General features: G+C 27.6%; 1 protein-coding gene across 5 annotated transcripts in view; it reads right to left on the reverse strand.

Moving 5' to 3' along the window:
- Positions 1-15,941, reverse strand: part of LOC126896012 (semaphorin-2A) — a 205,632-nt gene that overhangs the window by 123,428 nt on the left and 66,263 nt on the right. The window contains exon 1 of one of the 5 annotated variants that reach the window (XM_050668418.1): positions 9,375-9,391. The exons of the other annotated variants lie outside the window; for them this stretch is intronic. The gene's annotated coding sequence lies outside the window, so the exon portion shown is untranslated. Of the gene's footprint in view, positions 1-9,374; positions 9,392-15,941 lie in introns of those variants that run through there. 5 annotated transcript variants of the gene reach the window in all.

The following is a 15,941-nucleotide window of genomic DNA, read 5'->3' on the forward strand; positions in this document are numbered from 1 at the left end:
CGGTTACGTGCCTTTTTTTCTGCATATTACTTTTGTAGTCACAATATAGCTTTCGACTCTTATTGTCACTAACACCTGCAGCTTACTACTCGTAAAATATTACTTTGTATATCTCGTAGGTTGTATAGAATACGAAGAAAAATAGCTGTCTTGTCAACAATTTCGAGTTATTAATATTTGCCAAAATCTACAATTATTTATTTCTTACTTTGACAAACGTATGGTTGAGCAAAAACCACTTTAAAATTTATCAGTTTCCGTTTTTCTAATACGACTATTAATTTCATTACAATGTTGTATTGAAAAAAAATTTCTTTTTAATAAAAATTGCAAAATTTATACTGAAAAAGTACTTATTTGATTTCTCAAATAAAAAAAAATGGTTAAAAATATTAGAATAATATTTTAATTTTTGTGTATCGATGAAATTTTTTTTATAACGAGTAATATATAATTCCTTCTATTATTTTAATTTCAGTAAATAACTTTCTAAAACAATTGAAATAATTAATAAAAAGTAATAATAGTTTCCTAAAAAGAGTAAAATTTCATAAATGTGATATATGAAAAAAATATTGACATTAAATGTAGTAAAACCTCAGTAAAAGATATCTTGGTCTTAAGTAAAAATGACAAAATCACAGAAAATAAGAAATACCATTGACGTGATTGTTAATTAAGCTGTTAACTTTAAACTTTACGTGTATAAATTAGTATAAATGTCATTTTTATTGATAAAATCTTTTTTGAAATATATTTAAAGAGATTATTTATTTAAAGAGACATTTATTTATTATTTAAAGACAAAGATCTTTGTTCTTTTAAAGTGAGTGACGCTAATGAAATTTTCAAATACACTCACTCGCAAAATTAAGAAAAATGCTTTTTCGAATATTTTTTAAATACAAATAAACTAATAATTAGCTTTTATAGGTATTTTGATGTATCATGTAGACTTAAAAAGAATAATTCTGATGTTTTGTAAGTCAAATAAATTGAATGATTTATTGTTACCTTAGAAAATGTATTTCATTACAAGCTTTGCATATTTCGTCAATATACTTACTTTTTAACGCAAAATAATAAATTTGAATTATCATTTGGTAAATTATTTACTCGAGAAATTTCAACTATGAAACGGATATCATATTGATCTTAAAAATGTACAAACATATGCAGATTAGATGTTTTGTAAATTACAGTCACACCTGTTTCAGACAGATACAAGTATTGTGCAAAAAAAAGGTTCATAGCACTGGGAGTTGTTACTGATTGTGTACCATTAATGTTTAAACAATATACAAAAGTTGACGGGTACACAGATGTCGGTACAAGTTAACATAAATTTAAATTTAAAGAGAAGTGATTTTCATATGCTAGTGAACAGCGAATTACTGTAAGGTTAAAGGGTACTGTTGAAGACGACGCCTTGAAAAGTAAAAAGGTCAAGTATAACCTAGTTTAATGAGAGCTTTGAAGTGCCTACTTCTGCCACGTTTAACAGAAAAGTAGAGACTTAGTTGTTTGTTTACACCATTAACAAAATAGAGTGGCTGGACGGCGTCGTTGTCAACGCTGTAGCTTATCCAAGTACGTCAAGGTTAATGCATTAAACCGAAAAGTGTCATGATACTGTTTCAGACTAAGCTGATATATATATATATATTTTATAAACGAGGAATTTAATTTCATTAATGTTATTTTTGCTATTTTCCTTTTATGGTTAATTAATAGAGGCAAAATTTATGCGTCAAACAATCATCATTATAATTGATATAACAATACATGCAGAGTACACGTGCGTAAGAATACATGCGACATTTAATATTCTTAATAGAGTCGACATTTTCGACATAATAATTGCAAACGCAACTGAACTGTGAACAACTTTTAATAAGGTGTATAGTTATTCTATTTATGCAAGAACGAAAAAAAATTAGCGACTACAACTGTGTTTATATTTCGCTCTGCTATTTTTATGTAAATTTATTTAAAGGAAAAAAGTTTTCATCGCAATTGTTAGTTTCCCAGCCGATCGACCGCCGAATAGAGCAAATCATATACAAGAGCTACATTTACAATATGGGCGTGCACGTTTTTTAATATGGTTAAAGAGAACAAATAAAAAAATATCAACGTCGTTTTCCCCTTGAGTTGGCCGCCGGCACCACAGTGAATCATGATCGAGCTCTATGAAATCAGCAGTTATTGTTTGCGTGCAGCATTGTACGCTTAAGTGTATACATCTTTTTTTTTTTTTATTATATTTTTGCCGCGTTCAAAAATCGGGTTTAACACACAAACACATATGTGGGGTGGGGTAGTGCAGGGCTGTTGGGGTGTCGCCGTACGTGTATATATTAATACGGCGCGATTACATGGGTTGCCGTTTCCTTCTCCTTTATTGCACTAAACGACCAATATAACACAAACGTATACGCACCCCAACACCACAACACCGCACTCGTTTAATTAAACCAACATCCGTCGCATAATGACTTTCATAGTTAATATATATTATAATAATAATAAAACGGCGTACGTGCGATGCGGTCGACGAGTTCGAGTGTGCACTGTGCGCTGTTGTTTGCAATGCCAACAGAAAAAACGGTGCCCGTTAATTAATTAATGGTAGAAAAGTTGAGGAAATTGTTGTGTTTTTTTTTTCGGGATCCAGAACGATTTCACGAAAGTCCCAATCCACCCGATCAATCTTTATAAATCACGTTGATCGACCGACAAAAAGTTTTAAAACGACTGTTTAGGTGCAAACCTCCTATTATGCCGGCGATGGAAAAGTTGCCATTTAATTATATTACTATATATTACACTTAAACAATACTGCATTAACTGTCGTGTAAATTAAACTTTGCGCGTACGTTAGTGTTAAGTCCTATAAATCTTTATACGCATTAACGTCACGAGCTACTGAAAAGGACATTAACGGATAATACAATTACAAAGACTAATTAAGCTGCTTAATAAGGAATGCGCCAAATTTTCTTCTTCTCTTGTATGCTTAGAACACACTTGACTTTTGTACGAAAGTCGTGAAATATTTCAATTATTTATCCATTAATTGAAATAAAAAATAAGCGATAAATAGTTTACATTTGTTGAATAAAATGTATTTCTGCTAATGTCATTTGAACACACTAGTTTTAACACATTTTTTAATCCAGTAGAATATTAATGGTATTAAAAATTTACAACGTATACTCTGAAAAATACAAAAATTTAATGTGTTTATAAAATAAATTTATATCATAGTTATTTTGAAATGACCATTTATAATAAGGCACTCGATTTTATATGCACAAGGTATTAGCAAAAAGGGTTCACGATAATCAGACCGCGTGCATTGTCAATATTATATTATACTATTTAAATGAATAATGGCAATGCGTTTTTAGAGAAATGCAAACCATTAATAATTTGGAAATTTCCGGTTTGCCTATAGATTTAAACCACATACATTGTCAGAACAATACAGAACTAGCAAAATAATATCATCAATAAATACTATATCAGTTATTTATTGTTCATGAGGTATAAATTACAAAATTATTCTTATGGATGGTTTTTAATTAATACAGAATTTTTTATTTGACAATATTTTTACTTTTCATATGCTTACTCAGCAATACGATGTAAAATTGTAGATTTTTTGATATGTTTATTTGACATTATAGTTAATAAAAACATCTTTAATTATTATTCGTCCAAAATTTTATATAACACAATTTCTATCTAATAAAGTAAAGTTGACTTATTGAATAACAAATATCCGAAAATAAATATTATGTATTTATGATATATATTATATTTTTAACGTGGAAAGTCTTTAGCAGTAGATCAGACCAGTTATTGGCGTAGCGATCCGTCGCAACAAGCGAGTGAAGGATTCTCTTTCCACTTGGCTGGGCGATTTCCCCTTTTTCTTATCGCACTTACTTTGTGTACCTATAGCGTATGAAACATACTCCTTTGAAAATTATGTGATTCTTAAAAGTGGTTCTTTTAACGCATCGCAAGCTGTAATTGGGCGCTAATTAGGGGAGCATGAGATGGAAAATATGTGATACTTTTTTTTTTTTATCACGCTCTACTCGTATACGTAAAACGTTGCAATGATATTGATCACTCTGGAACACGTTGTCTGTGTTTCATTTGAAAGTAATACGATTTTTTTGTGAAATTTATGTTGTCATATATCTTAAAATTACTCAAATTAGAGAACTACTTTTTAAGAATCACACATATTCCAAGGGGGATATGTCACCTTTCTCGCTCCATCAGTGAGCCCCCATCTATAGTATACGACACATTAAAAGAACCACTTTTATAAATCATCTATTTTCACGGGAATATGTTTCCCATGCCCTCTCCCCTAACGGACACCCGTGTATACGCTATAGGTATACAAAATAATCGCGATGAGAAAGAGGGGAGATCGCCCAGCTAAGTGGAAAGAGAGTCGTGCCCCCCTAATGGGCATACGCTTAAGATATTCTAGAAGTTCAGAGCAGCGAGTATGGGGATCGTCGAGCCGTGTGATAATGCGCGTTGCCACGCCAACAGTCGATCTGACCCGCAAAAGATGTCTCGCATTAAAAAAGAAACCTTGTCAACAATTTCAAAAATATGAGCCATGGTAATTTGAAAATTACTAGAAAAATAATAAACAAACTTTTAATAAACATTTGTAAATGTAAAAACGATCAAAGCCCATAGAAAATCAAATACTTTAAAAACTTCTGAGATAAATTGAGTTATAAATTTACTCAAATACCCTCAATATTTTGCCTAGCGTGCAAAAGGTTAGTCTTCACTGCGTTAATCAGATAATCGAATAAGCTCCAAAAGATCCTTTATCCCAGTACTTCTACTACCATCTTATTCAGAGTCCGTAACTAAAAGGCCGTTAATTTAAAATACTGACAAGAGCATCTATAATTGCCACGCCGTCGACGCCACTTCGGTTTGGCCAATGACATCACCAAAATATACCGTTACGATAAATTACGAAAAAAAAAAAAACAATTTATTTCAGATTGCATTGCTTTTAAGTTTTTATCTAATTATGCAAATGTATTATATCGCGTTCGAGTCTGCTAAGTTCAACCGCTTTCCTCCTATTCGACTGATAAGACAATGGAAAAAACTTAAAATTTGAACAACCGAATTCAAAAGATAGTACGGGCAAGGAAATAACAATTTTACATAATAATGTTATTAATATAATTATAACAGGGTATATTTGTTATTAACGAATCACCGCTTTCATTAATAATTAAAAACAACACTTGTTAGTCGCATACAATTATATTTTTCGATATTTTTTTCATTTTAATTGCTAAGAACGGAATTATTATTTTTAGAAATTTTATTTTACCCGAAGACAGTAATGCTTATCAAAAACTGGCGTTGCTGACATTTATATGGAAAAGCAAAAGTCAGAAACTCTCTGTGGGAAAAACGTATTTTAATTATTGTTGTTATAATCCTTTCCTTCTGCGTTTAATAGATTAAAACGACGTTTAAAGGTCGGACATGTTATCAAATTCAAAAGACACACCGAAGAAAACAATAACACGAAAAGCTTTCACGGCAGATTATACGAAGAATTACTTGTAGTGTGTAACAATAAAACAGTTTTCAAATGAATTGCTCTTCTGTAACCTTTTAAATAATTAATTTCCAACTAGTCCGTACGCGTTCATCATCAGTTGAACGTCAGTTCCAATTGTCCCTAGAAGTTTTCATATTTCTTCTAACTTGTATATTACATAAATTATGTTCATCGAATGAATATAATAACTACACGCCAACTACTTTTGGGATCGCAGTAACAAGATTAGCCGAGAACTTTTCATTTTTAACGCACTACTCCGAAAAATTATACTCGTGGAAACATTTTGGCAGACACGTGTAACAATATTCTTAACACTTATTAATAAAACCATGTACTTTATTTATGCGTCTTATTTCTTTACGTCGCAACATAAAAAAAAAAAACAAGTGTACAATAAGTTGTTTTTTAATTGCATCGTAAAATTGTAATTTATGTGAGAACATTCAAAACAAACTCGAATAATTAGAAAATCGAATTTTGTCAGCTTTAGTTATCATTCGTAAAAACCTCAGAAAATCCATAGAAAGGCTTTTTCAAATATTATGTCAAAAGGGAGATAGTCGTCAAGCAGACTACAAAATCAGTTCAAGCACACGCTGTACAAAGTTGGATTTTGCATGTTGTATGTATAGTGTTAAATTAAGACAGTGCGTTTCAATGACTTGCACCCTCTTAAAGCCAACTAATGGATGAAAACGGACGTGTATTTAAGTACTCATACACGATTCGTCGCCATACACCACCGAGTTACTTGCACAAAAGTTAAAGCGTTCTACCGTGATTTCCGTTTTATGATAAACTGTGCCGTCTTCATAATATACTTAAGTTTTTAGCAGCCATAGTTCTTACTCATCGCCACTATCGTCAACCCACGTCGGCATCATTAAAAACGATTTTACTGAAGTACCCATTATCATTTCTGATGTGAGCTGATATAAATATTCACAAGCTATTTGTATAAAGTTTCATAAATTATATTTTTATCGCTTAAACAACAAAACAAATCAATAAAAGTACTGGTAGACGATCTTGTTGCTAAATATTTTTTTTACTGCAGAGGAGACGGTGCAAGTGGGGCAACATGATCTTCTTGGATTTAAGACTTGTATAATGTTTGCGACATTTTTTTTAAAATATTTTAACCGAAAAATTATTAATTTTTCAAGAATAACTTGAATGAATACATATATTTGTTTTAAACCGCATTTATATCTTATTTCGTAAACAATACAACATGGTTGTTTTACGACGTAAAGTTTTAATTTGACCGTGAATAAATCGATGAAATTTTAAGACTTAATCAAATTGTAGGAGAACAAGAAGGGATTTTCGAATAATAATTAAAAGGAGAAAATTGTTTTTTTTTTCGTTATTTCTATATAAAATTGCTATATATAAAATATTTGGCTTATAATTAGTTGAAGTGGCTCAGTTACTGAAAAATAAAAACCTAATAATTATCAGAATTATATCTTTAGGCATCGTCAGGGCGACTTTCCCTTTTAAATACTTTTACACTCAGGCTTGGGGCAAGATAACGAATTAGGGTTTTTTTTACTTAGTTTATAATTCTTATAACAATAAATATTAATCAGATTTTTGCCAATAATATATCAAATAATATATTTACCAAGTTTCTCGATATTGTAGTGAACACATAATTTAAAGTATTTAATTAAAGTTAAAGGATATTTACGTGTCTCATCCTCCGAAGTCAAACAAATAATATAAACAAGAGCTTATACAGATTAATAATTTATAAGACAATGATTTTCGCTAACTCAAATATAGAATTATGTTGAAAAAAATAAAAATAAATAAGTTGTTTGTTTAGCTTAATAACCTAAAATAATATCGTCAAAATTAAAATTGGAAAAATTTGTCAAAATGTTTTTACATTGTTTACCGAAAATTATCCGAGCAGATTTAAACAAGAATTGTGCATACTAACTGCAAATAAATTTACCAATGTGTACACTCACAAAAACACTCACACGCCATTGTACTATAAATCTTCACCCTCGGCTTAACACCTATGGAAAAACAAAAACGGTTCAAGAAAAAACAGCTCCTCGCCCTTCTCTGCCAAACTTAAGAATCGTACATTTTTATTGTCTTACATCCGGTTTTTCTTCGACCGAATAGCGTCATAAATATTTTAAAAATACCAGCCATTAGGTTTTCATGGTGTTACTATTCCCTACCATCACTACGGCATTACGGTCTTAATAGGTTCAATAGTATAAAAAGGACTTAAGATCCTGTTTTTTCTATTGTGCGGTTTTTCAGAAATAATGTTCACATATATTTGTTGGCAAATTGCCATCAACAGTTAAGAATTTTTTTTTATATATTAAAAATCCTTAATTATTCGTTTTATTTACATTAAATGCCTACCTTCAGATATAGTGCAGCCAGTATAATGCAGTATAATATACAATGTAAAGTAGGCGTTGTTTTTGCTATATATATATATATACCGGAGTTAAGCCTACAATGGTGTCCCAGGGGTTCAATATTATTTGAAAGGTGAGTTGGCCCCAGGGATCTAGCAATTAAATTCACGGGACAGAATAAATTAAAAAAAACAACAAACAATAAAAAACGTTTAAATACAAAATGGAATGTTTATTTTATTTTTTTATTTAACTCCAAACGGACAAATTTGTGTTTTGTTAAATCGTAACATGTTAATTATTCAGCAGCTTAATTAAAAATCGTTATTTTGCGATAAAAATGTGAAATAGAAGAGATTTTTTTTTAATTGAGTCATAGAAATATATATTTTTTATTCAAAACCAATTATTATAAATTGGAGCTAAAAAACATTGCAATTATGTTTTCAATGTAAGTTTGGAACATTTTTTTTCTTATATTTTAGAATTGTATTTTCTGATGTTAAAAAGATTACACGTCACCGCAACATAATAAAACATGTATAATTGCATAAACAAGTTCAAACGTTTAAAATACTTATAGTTTTATTCATTCTTTGATGTTTGAAATAACACAGTATTTTAATGATTTAATTCAGTTTGGCAAAATTGAATTTATTTAGGCGTAATTTCAGTAACTCAAGTAGAAAATCTTACTAACTCAATAGGTAAGGTTATTAAAAACTACTATTAAAGTGAAATTTATCAAATGAATTAACTCAGTTTAACTTAATAGTAAAAATCACTTGGGTATTGAGAGAGGTATTCACAATCAATATTTAGATAACAGAAATATTAGAAATTATTTTGAATGTATATTTTGGTCATATTGTCCATTTTATTGTATCATTTTGAAAAACACCAATGTCAATAATATTAAAGAATTTTAAACTGTCGTTGAAAAAATTCCAAACTGGAATATTATTCTGACCTTCGGATATAGCTTTTGAGACAGATAGTAAATTGCTAAGGGATCGTAGAGAATTAATAATAATCCAAAAAAGAAAATTAATTTTACTCAACAATATTCCCCTCTTTTGGTCGTGAAACAGAAAAGCGCATTTAGGGTAGCAGATATTGCAGTTTTTCGTACAATTCGCAAGGGTGATCTTTGTAATAATTGTAACAATATTTCATAATTACAATTCAATCGCCCAAATAATTACAAAGAATTGAAGGAAAATAGAAGGTGTCTAGAGATGGAAATTATATTAGTATTTAATAGCATAATTATTTGCCAATGAATTATTCAAAAAGTTTTATTTAGAGTTGTATATAAATCTGTAATGTAATATATTACCTACTTTTTTGTCTACCATTTAAAAATGCATACTGTATCTAAAGTTTTAACTCTTACCTGAAACAATAACAAAAGATTTGATTAACATTTTATGTTAACAAATGTCAATCAAACATGTGTTAATTATAAGTATTAGTTATTCTTTTTGTTAAAAAATTTAAATGCATAAACATATTTAAAAATAATGTTTGCATGTAACTTAATTATTAATAAGGCGTTTCTTCAACCGCATTGCAGAAAGGTAAACATTCGTACGAATACTGCATAATATTTAACTATAAACTAATTGAAAATCAGAACCTCAATCCTGATTTAAAGTAAACATTTTTTTATTTTACATTATTCAAAGAGAAATATTTTATTCGTTTTTTTAAAAAAGAAATTTTATTTACGTTAAAAGCTATGTAGTCACAAATAATGACTAACTTAAGATTTTTTTTGATTATTTCTCAAGTATGCTTTTATTTTAAAAACTTTATTGAATAGTTTAAAAATAATGTACACTTATTGTCCAACTTTACTCTGTATATGGATATATTATGTATAATTCATTAGAAAATATTTTATGATATCTTAAAATTAGTTAGATTAGACTTAAGTTATGAGTTTTAAGAATTCAGCAATTTACGATTCATGTCATTTTAAAGTGATACTACTGCGTTAATATACTACAGTCTTGTAAAGAAAATTAAGTTTTACAAATTTGTTGAACCATTGGTTGAATTTTTTATTATTGAAGACGATAAAAAAAAATCATAAAAAGACTGAGCAAACAATGACCCTAGGTGTTAATTCGGTCGTTTGTTAAGCATAAAACGCAGTACTTAAAAAATAAACCCGTTTTCTACTATTGTTAAAAAGAGGAAAAAAACGCCCGTTTTTCACCCTCTGACAGTTTTGTCAAACAAAATCGTATAAAGGGGTTTGAGCATTGTACGGTCATCGCGAATAATCTTAGTCGTCGACTAGTCAAGGGAAGTGAAAAGCACGTGCCTCTGAGACGCTTCAAAGGGTTTGTTGTCAGAAACAGGCACACCAATACTAAGCTCTTTTGTAACGAATATTCAATTTTTTCCTTCTTTAAAATCACGTGAATATTTAAAAAACTACCTTTGAAATATAGTGAACCATAGTTACTATAAATATTGCAGATTGTTTTAAAATAAAAAATTAGTGTAAATATTAAACAAATTTAATAATTGAAATGTCTAGCTCTTCGTGTCACAAGCAAATATAAAACCCATATAAAATTTGGACATGAAACGGCATAGAAACAAAATTAATAACTCTTAGGTCAGAACGTGTTTGTACGCTTCTTTGTTAATAATCGAGAGCTTTCAACAAATCCGTTGGGGGTGACAATTTTTTCCCACAATGAATTACCAATGAAAGTCCCCGTACGACGAAGGCCATCGGTAAGGGTTTAAATCCGAAGGGTGCGGCGTTTGCTGAAAACTTTGTGCTAAAAGCTTTGAATGTTTGCAGGATTACTACCCATAGTTAATCTGAGTTCGATAATTTATAAGCAATCCACGTTTAGCGTCGGTAGCATACAATTGTTTTCAATTGATAACGCGGTTGACTTTATTGTAATACATTGCTGTGGACATGTATCTAATAGATTAAAAAAAAAAAAAAAATTATCGTAGTAGACGGTTATTCATTTTTAATGTAGAAATAAACAGAATTCGAGAAAAAATTATTCTACACTCAAACTATCTGAATACTACTTAATATTAATGAATAATAAATAGATTCAGTTAATAAAATTTTAAAAAAATAATAAAAACCAACGTAGATAATAAACTCGATGTCACAAAATACTCTTAGCTCATGATGAGTATTAGTCGTACTAAATACATGACATATGTTAGCTAACTAACATTGTGGAATGTCAATTGAAGGGTCGGCGGGAATAACGTGCTATGTAACAATTTGTAAATTGTTCAGTATCAAGTAAAAACAAAATTACTTATGTTATTTCGTTTAAATATTATTTGGACTGCGCGTAGTACGTTCTTCCAACTTTAAACATAATCAAATATCTAATTCTATAAATATATTGAGATAGAATCACAGCACGTTATTCCACGAAAAAATGAAATGGGAAAAATTCATTACATAGCACGTTATTCCCGACGACCTATTTTTATTATTAACTAGGTTCAATTAAAAAAAAAAAAATCATAAATATTTCTGAATATCCTTATATTTTATAGACACTTAATTTCACTATTTTTTAAATTTTTAAGTTGAAATTTATAGTTTTCTACGTACATTGGATTAAAATTAATTTATTAAATCATCTATTATAGTTATTTTGATAAAATATAAGAAACTATACATTTGTGTTTGGATTTTTAATTTTAAAAAAATGTTTAAATGTTAAACAGTTGGAAGAATTATATGAAATTACCTATAAATAATTTTTAATAACATAAATACTGTTTGAATTATAGTTTTAAAAAAATTTAAACAAACTTTTTTAAAACGTTCGAGAAATGTTTTTAGTTTAATATGTATATAATACTTAAAATAGCAAATACATTGACGATTTTAAATAAAAATAAAATCCATGGAAATTGGTCGCACCTACTAAATCGAGTTTTGAAGTTTACCTCTTGACATCTATCACTTATTCATACTCATAAATATAAATATGAAATTGTTTTCGTGTTTTTATAATACACTATAATATATATTTTTGTCATAAATAGTACAAAAGAATTTAGTGACGTAGGACACTTCATGCAGTTGAAAAATGTTTACACGAAAATAAACAAAATAATTCTCTTAATATTTATATGAAATGATTCAACACGAATATTTTTTATATTCTTTAAATTTTCTCTGGAGAATTATTCATGAATAATATTGTTTATTTTTCTCGTACTACTCATTATTTCGATAGACTTGAGGTATATTGGAAGTAAACAAAACATGTTGAATACACATCTGTGGACTACTGAAATACCATGTAGATATTAAAATACTACTTTCAATCACCACGTGCATGTTGTTAGAAAGTCGTTCCCACTACTTCCCCAAAACGTTTTCAGAATGGAATGCAATAATGATTCCTGGAGGGTGCCATAGTCTTCCTAAATACTATAACTTAACAACAACTCAGAGACGAGATATGCCAAAGTACGAATGTATTTTACATAAAGTTTGACTTCGACACAAATAGTAAATTTTTGTAGTGAGGTGTTACAGCTACGGAAAATTATCTTATCTTAAATTTGATAACTTCCATTTTATTATACTAATAACGCAATGAAATTTTACTATGCTAGAATAGCTAGTAATGGCATAGTTAATTATCACTTATTTCTTTTTAAAACACATGATAACAAAATATTGGAAACATCGAAGAAATATTCATTTTGAAAACGTGATAAAGAACAACAACATTTTGACAACAAAACTATCGTGTATCGTTTAACTCTATTTGGGCGGGTAATTTGACCGTTTGTTCGGTCCAATAACTATTACAGTGGTCTAGCATAAACGTGCCGATAGCCTTTATATTGTGTGCGGATAAAAAAACTAAAAATGAAGAGAATCAGCTCCTTTTACGACGAAACCCTTTTTTTCTCCCACTTGCATAGTTTCCTTCCAAAGCACTTGATGCGTCGCCGCTTGGGTAAGCTTATAAAAGGCCCAGGGATTATTTAAAATAAGGTTTTATCAAAGTTTTTCTCGTCGAATGGCGAGGAAATTAATTTATTTATTTACTGTCGTAAAAACAAGAAAAATAACCAAGTCGTACAGTGCATCTACGTATTGAATAATAAACAAGTGGATTAAAATGAAAAAAAAAAAATACTAAAAACAATATTTGTTTTCTAGAATAAATCTACGCTATTCTCTCCGGTAGTCGCGATCACGCCAATTCTGTTTATTTTCTTTTTTTATATTTATCCGTTCATTATTATTATTCGAGAAAATATAATTTAACGAGAATGAGAACTATTGATGTAACATATGATAATATTATATAAATATAAGAAGGCCTCAAAGCGTTGTCTTTTGTTCGAACAAATTAAAAAAATATTTGTGGATACTTTTTGAAAATAAAATGAAATTATATTCGATATATTAGATATAATATAATTATATAATATATAAAGTGGGCCAGCATTCACTAACAACTTAAATAACTTTTTATCCAGTTTATTTTTTATTTTTCAATAGTTAATATACTAGAGGGCTATAATGATAAATTAAATTATAACATTTTTATAATTCAATTAAAAAAATGTTTATTTTAAAAATGTACGCAAAATGTTTAAAAAAATTCAAAATTACCATTTTTAGAATTGATTTAAAAAACAATTTGGTGAAAAAAATGCTCATTAATGCTGGGTAGTTAATTTTCTGTAACACTTTAAATTTCATTAAAATTTAAATTATTCTGTATTTATTCTACGGTATCAAACTCTGACCATGTTAAATAAAAAAGGACAGAATTAAATACCATTTGTTCACACTAAATATGATATTAGTATGGATTTTTCCATGAAAATTATTAACATTCCAATGACCGGCTTCAGTTCAAATGAAAACACGAACAATACCTATTATTTAATAAGTTATTTTATCACTTTAGAGATAAAACTATTATATTTTTTAATCTTTTTAACACATATTTCAATGTTTAATACTGTAAAATAACAAATGAAAATCCAAATTTTCATAAACTACAAAATGATACAGACTATTTACTACTGAATATTAATAAGAATTATTTTTACCAAAATTTTTCTTAAAATGTACTCTACAAAATAGCTATTTTAGATTTTTTTACATTTTATTTAAAATGTAAAAATAATTAATATTTTTAATAAAATGTAAAATTATAAATTATGGAGATATAATTATTGACCTAACGATTAACTGTTATAAAAAAAAAAAAAATAGTAAAATATATTAACTAGATCAAAAGTTATTTAAGTTGTCAGTGAATGCTGGGCCACTCTGTGTAATTATAAATAATTACTTTAGAATAAGAACTTTTTAAGTTTAAAAAGTAAAATCTTTTCATTTATTACCTGTAACTAAATTACTTTTTAACCAGTTCTAAAGCAATTTATTACTTTAGATATTTACTTTTAAAGATAGCTCAGATATTTGTCAAATAATATGACAGCTGTTACTTTTTTTCTTAAACATTTATAATTTAAACAGGATATAATATACTTAATAACTGGAGTGGTTGTCTGTCAATATTCATTTAGGTCGTCAACATTTCAGTTTTCAGCTGTTAATCGCTTGAAAAAAGTTTAATTTAACTGAAAAAATGACACTTGAATGGTTATGTCTACATCAACATTAAATTACATATTTTGATGTTACAATTTTTTTTTCAAAATTCTCATTTTGTAAGTTTAAAATAATTAAATTATTTTATAAAAAATAATACAATTAATTTGAATACCCTCGCCTTAGAATAAAAGGTTAAACGTGACATTTTTGAAAAATATATTTTTTTAATAGATTAGATGTTTTTTTTTACAATAAATAATTATATTAAAAACATCTAAAAAAATATTCATTGCTTAGGTAGCAATGAAGCAAAAAAAAAATTTAAAAGTGAATTTCGTAAATTTAGACAAAATTATAAAATATTATTTTACGAATTAAATATAGACAAGACTTTTTAAAGTAAGACTGTTTGTTTCACTATTATAATTGACAATCCAATTAATTCACTGAACAATAGCTAGTAATCTAGTACCTTGAATTAATTTAATCAAAAATTACAATTAAATAGACACAATGGTTTCTATAAAAATTCATGAAAAATAATTAGAAATTATATTATTTACGTATAATAGACATAAATATACAAAGTGATTATTATCGTGAATCACTTTATTAATCGAAAATTAAGAGTAATGTTTCTAATATATTTATTAGTCTATTTTGGTCACACTTTATTCTCGATTTAATGATAATGAAGTATTTTTTTATGTTCATTACTATCATCTTATATTGGTTTTCTTGAAGCATTATGTAAAACAGTATTATATAACAATATAAAAATACAAAATATCAATTAACGTTTAATATTTATTTTTAATTTATTTAATAATAAATTTTTTTTATAACGAAAATAATTTAATTATTTTAATTATACATAGAATTGTTGTTATTCTTTCAATTTTTTAGTAAGATGTAAACTTAATTACCTTTAGACTAGTGTATTAAAGTCAAATACTTCAGAATTTGAATTTCAAACATTCGAACTTGATACTTAAACAATCATTTCAAATTTTTAGTATTAATTAAAAGAATACGTAAAATATTTTTTAAATAGGCTATTCATTTTATAACTGAAATTAAAGTTTCATTTGAAACTTGAGTTTTTTTAGAATCATTTATTATATTTTTTAAAAAGACGGTTCTTGATAATTTTTCTAATGAATTATAAATTATTTGGTAGTATTTTTTTTCGAAAATTAAAATAATAACATTATATATATGATTAAATGTACAAAGAAAATATAATTTAAATTAAATCGTATTTTAACTTTTTAAATTTATGAGTTGTATAAAACACGTATAT

This window comes from Daktulosphaira vitifoliae, unplaced genomic scaffold (assembly GCF_025091365.1).
Source record: "Daktulosphaira vitifoliae isolate Bord-2020 unplaced genomic scaffold, ASM2509136v1 Scaffold_1, whole genome shotgun sequence".
Classification (NCBI taxonomy): Eukaryota; Metazoa; Arthropoda; class Insecta; order Hemiptera; family Phylloxeridae; genus Daktulosphaira; species Daktulosphaira vitifoliae.